The sequence below is a fragment of the Nyctereutes procyonoides genome, unplaced genomic scaffold, assembly GCF_905146905.1.
Source record: "Nyctereutes procyonoides isolate TBG_1078 unplaced genomic scaffold, NYPRO_anot_genome, whole genome shotgun sequence".
NCBI classification, from domain to species: domain Eukaryota; kingdom Metazoa; phylum Chordata; class Mammalia; order Carnivora; family Canidae; genus Nyctereutes; species Nyctereutes procyonoides.
In genome coordinates, this window is record NW_026575051.1 from 11,884,621 (window position 1) to 11,891,581 (window position 6,961).

Below are 6,961 nucleotides of genomic sequence, written 5' to 3' on the forward strand. Positions count from 1 at the left end.
TGGGGGCTCGTCCGGGATCCGAGACGCCCCAGACTCAATCCTAAGACCGGTAGGAGGTAAGACCGAGCTCGCTAAATGTCATATCTGTCTCGTCCGTTTGTCTGACTGGCCGGGTCTGTTTTGTGCCGGGTCTGTATTGTGCCTGCAGGACGCTGTACTCTGTATTCTGTATTTGGACCAGCGGGGGAGGCAGACGTGCCTGAGACCCCTGGTCCCCCTCTGGAGTCGGACTCCGGAGTGGTCTGGAAGAGGAACGGAGCCCCGGCACTCCCTCCTCTTCGGGGAAGGTCGTTGTTCGCGACCGCTCCCATCTGAATCTGCCGCGCCAGTCCTGTCGTTCGTGTGCGTCTGTTCGTTCCGTGTTTTTCTTCCTTTCCTGTCCTCCTCCTCACCGCTCACCCCTTCTCTACACCCATGGGGCAGACTGTAACCACCCCTTTAAGCCTCACTCTAGATCACTGGAAAGAAGTCGCCGGCCGGGCACACAATCTTTCGGTCGAAGTCAGAAGACGAAGATGGGTCACCTTCTGCTCCTCAGAGTGGCCGGCTTTCAACGTCGGGTGGCCCAGGAACGGAACTTTTAATATTGATATTATCTTGCAGGTGAAGGCCCTGGTCTTCCAGCCAGGACCCAATGGACACCTCGATCAGGTGCCGTACATCATAGTATGGGAGGATCTCGCTAAGAATCCCCCCCCCTGGATAAATTGCTTTATCCCTTCTCAAGGGGGACCGGGCCCGAGACCCTCACTCCCTCCCTGCCACACTCCCCCAATTCCCCGTCCCTCCTCTCCATCCACCCTTTGCCCCCTAAAATTTCCTGAATCAAAACCTAAGGAGCCGCCTGTGCTCCCAGGGGACCAGGACAGTCTCCTTCTCTTGGACTCCTCCCCTCCCCCTTATGCCCAACCCCCAACGCCCCGCTCGGAGGCCCCTACCTCTCCCTCCGCTCCCTCAGCTCCGTCCCCCGACTCTACGGGGGCAGAGGGGCAACCCCTCGCTTCACCCCCGCTCGCCAGTCGCCTCCGCTTTCGGCGAGAGCGCGGGGGAGAGTCGGAAGACGTCTGGACCTCCCAGGCATTTCCCCTCCGATCAGTAGGCGGCCAGATGCAATATTGGCCGTTCTCTGCCTCGGACCTTTACAACTGGAAAACTCATAACCCCTCCTTCTCCCAAGACCCCCAGGCGCTAACCGGATTAATTGAGTCAATTCTGTTGACCCACCAGCCGACCTGGGATGACTGCCAACAGCTCCTGCAGACTCTCCTCACCACGGAGGAGAGACAGCGCGTCTACCTCGAAGCTCGGAAAAACGTCCCGGGGGCGGACGGGAGGCCGACCCAGCTGCCTAATGAGATTGAGGATGTTTTCCCCTTGGTTCGCCCGACCTGGGACTACGACACTGTTGCTGGTAGGGAGCGGCTCCGTCTCTATCGCCAGGTACTCCTAGCGGGTCTCAAAGGGGCAGGGCGTCGCCCCACCAATTTGGCAAAGGTACGTGCTATAGTGCAGGGAAAAGAGGAGACGCCGGCAGGTTTTCTGGAGAGGTTAATAGAAGGCTACCGCATGTATACTCCCTTTGACCCCTTGGCTGAAGACCGCCAACCAGATGTAATTATGTCCTTCATTGGACAGTCAGCCTCGGATATTCGTAATAAGTTACAACGGTTGGAGGGACTTCAGGGGTACACCTTACAGGACTTAGTGAAAGAGGCAGAGAAGGTTTTTAACAAGCGAGAAACCCTAGAGGAAAGGGAGGAAAGGATCCGTAAAGAGCAAGAGGAACGGGAGGATAAGAGAGATAAAAGACGTAACAAAGAGCTGACTAGGATACTGGCCACCGTAGTACAGGGCTCAGGGCAGAGTAAGTCAGGACAGAGTAGGGACCTGGGAGACAAAAGAGGACCACGGGTTGAACGAGACCAGTGTGCCTACTGCAAGGAAAAAGGACATTGGGTTAAAGATTGCCCAAGGAAGGGCCAAACGCAGGGACCTAAAAAGAAGCCCATTCCTGTTTTGTCCCTAGAAGATGAAGATTAGGGGTGTCAGGGCCAGGAACCCCCCCCTGAGCCTCGGATAACCCTTAAAGTGGGGGACAGCCGGTGACCTTCCTGGTCGATACGGGAGCTCAACATTCAGTTTTAACTGAGGCAAAAGGACCCTTGAGCTCTAAAACGTCTTGGGTTCAGGGGGCAACTGGAGGCAAGTTATATCGATGGACAACCAAACGGAAGGTCCACCTGAGCACTGGGCAAGTAACGCATTCCTTCTTACTGGTCCCAGACTGCCCTTACCCTCTCCTAGGCAGAGACCTTCTTTCAAAAGTAGGGGCCCAGATACATTTTCAGCAAAAAGGGGCCACTATTACTGGCGCGGGAGGGCAGCCCCTCCAGGTACTGACCTTGCGCCTAGAGGATGAACACCGGCTGCACGAGGACTCTCCACCGCCGTGCAGCCCCTAGATTCTGAATGGCTCACTAACTACCCTCAGGCCTGGGTGGAAATGGCCGGAATGGGACTAGCTGTAAACCAGCCGCCCATAATTATAAACTTAAAACCCTCGGCCACCCCCATATCGATCCGGCAATATTCAATGAGCAAAGAGGCCAAAGAAGGCATTCGGCCACATATACAGAGACTATTACAATTGGGCATTTTAATACCTTGCCAGTCGCCCTGGAATACTCCTCTATTACCCGTAAAAAAAACCGGCACAGGAGATTACCGGCCGGTACAAGATTTACGAGAGGTTAACTGGAGGACAGAGGACATACATCCCACGGTGCCGAATCCCTACAACTTGCTCAGCACCTTACCCCCAAGCCATGTCTGGTATACGGTGTTAGATCTAAAAGATGCATTCTTCTGCCTGAGGTTAAGCTCTCAAAGCCAGCCTATTTTTGCTTTTGAATGGAAAGATCCTGAGACGGGATTCTCAGGACAACTCACTTGGACAAGGCTGCCACAGGGATTCAAAAACTCCCCTACTTTGTTCGATGAGGCCTTGCATCGGGATTTGGCAGATTTCCGAGTTGGCCATCCAGACCTCGTCCTTCTGCAGTACGTGGATGATTTGCTCCTGGCGGCTAGGACAGAACAGGATTGTGTAAAAGGTACGGGGGCCCTGCTTGAGAGACTGGGAGAACTGGGGTATAGGGCCTCTGCCAAAAAGGCCCAAATAGGCCAGAGACAAGTGACCTATCTGGGATATCTCCTGGAAGGAGGCCAGAGGTGGCTGACGGAGAGCCGCAAAAAGGCTGTAGCCCTGATCCCAGCACCCACTAATGCCAAAGGACTACGAGAGTTCCTCGGCAGTGCTGGGTTCTGCCGCCTCTGGATACCCGGGTTTGCGGAGATGGCGGCTCCCCTATATCCTCTCACGAAATCCAACACCCCCTACCACTGGGGAAAGGAGCAGCAATTGGCTTTTGACAAAATAAAAAGGGCCTTATTGACCGCCCCTGCCCTGAGCCTCCCAGATGTAACCAAGCCTTTTACGCTATATGTTGATGAACATAATGGAATAGCAAAAGGGGTCCTAACTCAAAAACTGGGACCCTGGAAAAGGCCCGTGGCATACTTTTCAAAAAAATTAGACAGCGTGGCTGCAGGATGGCCCCCATGTCTCCGAATAATAGCGGCTGTGGCAGTCCTGGTAAAAGACTCAGACAAGTTGACTTTTGGCCAACCCCTCACTGTGGTGGCCCCCCACGCCGTAGAGACAGTCATCCGCCAGCCCCCTGATCGATGGCTCTCAAACGCCCGGGTCACCCATTATCAGGCCATGTTACTGAATTCTGAGCGGATACAGTTTGGAACGGCTACATCTCTAAACCCGGCCACCTTGCTTCCAGAAACCGAGTCCCCCTCCCTAGTAATGCATGATTGTCACCAGATCCTAGCTGAAGTCCATGGCACCAGAGGGGACTTGACGGACCAGCCTTTGCCAGATGCTGAAGCAACCTGGTACACCGATGGGAGTAGCTTTCTACGAAATGGTGAGCGTAAAGCCGGGGCAGCCGTGGTAGATGGGAAAGCTGTCATTTGGGCCAGTGCCTTAGAGCCTGGGACTTCAGCTCAAAGGGCAGAGCTTATAGCCCTAACTCAGGCCCTAAGAAAGGCTAAGGACAAAAAGGTCAACATTTATACTGACAGCAGATATGCTTTTGCAACTGCCCATGTTCATGGAGAAATATACCGTAGAAGGGGTCTCCTAACCTCAGCAGGTAAAAACATCAAAAACAGAGAAGAAATACAAGATCTTCTCCATTCCCTCTTTCTGCCGAGAAAACTGAGTATAATTCACTGTCCTGGGCATCAGCGAGGCAATGACCCAGTAGCAGAGGGGAACAGGATGGCCGATGAGACAGCACGGGCCACTGCACTAGGCCCACAGGCCCTCTCCCTACAAGTACCAGAGGCTGTCCGGACACCGGGGCAACTCTCTCTCGAGTACTCAGACAGCGACCTAGATATCGTCCAGCAAATAGGGGCAGGATATGACGAGCAAATGAAGGTCTGGAAACACCAAGGGAAGACGGTCCTGCCCCAGAAAAGGGCCAAAGAACTGGTGACTCACCTCCACCGATGGACTCACCTCGGACACAAAAAATTAAAAGCACTCCTCCGGAGAGAAGGTCAGACCTATTACATTCCCAAACTCCCCTCCCTGATCCAACAGGTAACCGATGCTTGTGTACCTTGTGCTAAGGTAAATACCAAACACCTCAAGATGCCTGAGGGAACCAGGATGAGGGGAGAAAGACCCGGAACTAATTGGGAAGTAGACTTCACTGAAATCAAGCCAGGTAAATATGGTAACAAGTACCTCCTAGTGTTTATAGATACCTTTTCAGGCTGGACAGAAGCTTTCCCCACCAAGCGAGAAACCGCCCAGGTGGTTGTCAAGAAAATCCTGGAAGAAATTTTCCCGCGGTTTGGACTGCCCAAGGTAATAGGGTCGGACAATGGCCCCGCCTTCGTCTCCCAGGTAAGTCAGTTGGTGGCCAGATTACTGGGGATAAATTGGAAATTACATTGTGCATACAGACCCCAGAGCTCAGGTCAGGTAGAAAGAATGAATAGAACAATTAAAGAGACCCTAACTAAATTGACATTGGAGACTGGCACTAGAGACTGGGTCCAACTCCTCCCTATGGTTCTGTTCCGAGTCCGGAACACTCCCGCGCGCCATGGGCTAACTCCTTACGAGATTCTCTATGGAGGTCCCCCACCAGTAACGGACTTACTAGATTCTGCTATTGACCCTCTTGCTAACACTCCCGGTTTACAGGACAGGCTAAAGGCGCTCCAGATTATCCAGCACCAGATCTGGAAACCCCTTGCGGCTGTCTACCGCCGCGGAGACACAACCGGCCCACACCCGTTCCAGATCGGGGACTCCGTCTACGTCAGGAGACATCAGTCCAGGACGCTTGAGCCCCGCTGGAAGGGCCCATATACTGTACTACTGACCACCCCAACCGCCTTAAAGGTAGACGGCATTGCTGCTTGGGTCCACGCCTCACACGTCCAGCGCGCCCCATCAACGAGCACTGCTGACGCCAGCCAGGACGGACCGGACGAGCCACTCCAATGGAAGCTCCACCGCACCCAAAACCCGCTCAAGATAAGACTTTCAAAAATTGTTCAATGACAGTTGTTATATTCCTACCTCTCCTAGCGCTCTTCACCTCCGCCAGAGGTGACCCTCATGCCCTCAAAAGGTTAACCTGGCAGGTACTAACGTCTGGGGGTGACGAGGTCTGGTCTATAACTAAGACCGCCCCGTGGGAACCTGGTGGCCTGACCTATATCCTGACCTATGCAAGCTGACCATAGGGGCCCCTAGCCCATGGGACCTAGAGGGATACTTCGACACCTCTAGAGCCCCTAACCAAGAAAGCCCTCCAGGGCGACTGGGATTAGACCCATGGGGAGGATGTGGCACGCCTGACAGAAGGGCCATGCTAAGCACTCTTCCCTTTTATGTCTGTCCCCGAACCACAGAGATCGCAGGCTAAATCCCACCTGTGGAGGAGGGGAATATTTTTATTGTAAAAATTGGGGGTGTGAAACTACGGGGGATACAGAATGGAGGCCCTCCTCCTCCTGGGATTATATCACTGTCAAGGCTAACTATACTCACCCGACATTTAGCAAATGGAAAACCCTTAATTATGGGCCCTGCCAAGGGTGGTGTCATCCCCTACGGATATCCTTCACGGAGCCCGGGAAAAGGGCTACTTACTGGGCCAATGGATATACGTGGGGACTAAGGTTATACAAAGAAAGAACAGATGATGGTTTTATATTCAGAATTAAACTAAAAATAGAATCCCCAGACCCCGTGGCGATCGGGCCTAACGCGGTCCTCGGGGAACAAAGAGCTCCTGCTAAACTACCAGCCCCGGCCCTAGCCGCAGGGAGTGCCACACCCACTAACTTCGCGGTCACTCCAACCCCTGGGTCGTCACCCGAGACGGGACAACGACTGTTTAATCTTATCATAGGGGCATTCCTGGCCCTTAATCGAACCAGCCCCGATGTAACTAAATCCTGCTGGCTCTGCCTTGCTTCCCCTCCCCCTTATTATGAGGGAATTGCTACTTCAGGGACCTATAATAACATCACTAGCACTCAGGGATGCACACCCAGACTCCCAACCACAATTCACCCTTACAGAAGTTACAGGACAGGGAACCTGCATAGGAACACCCCCCCGGGGCTACCAGAGACTCTGTAACACTACCACCCCGATTTTGGGGACTGATTCTTACCTGGAGCCCCAGCCGGGAACTTGGTGGGCATGCAACAAAGGCCTCACCCCCTGTGTGTCGGCTAAGGTTCTAAATAGCTCAAACGACTTCTGTGTCATGGTGCAGATCATACCCAGGGTGTTCTATCACCCTGCTGAAACTCTAGAAAATCAGTATGATAAACATCCCCCCCGTTTTCGGCG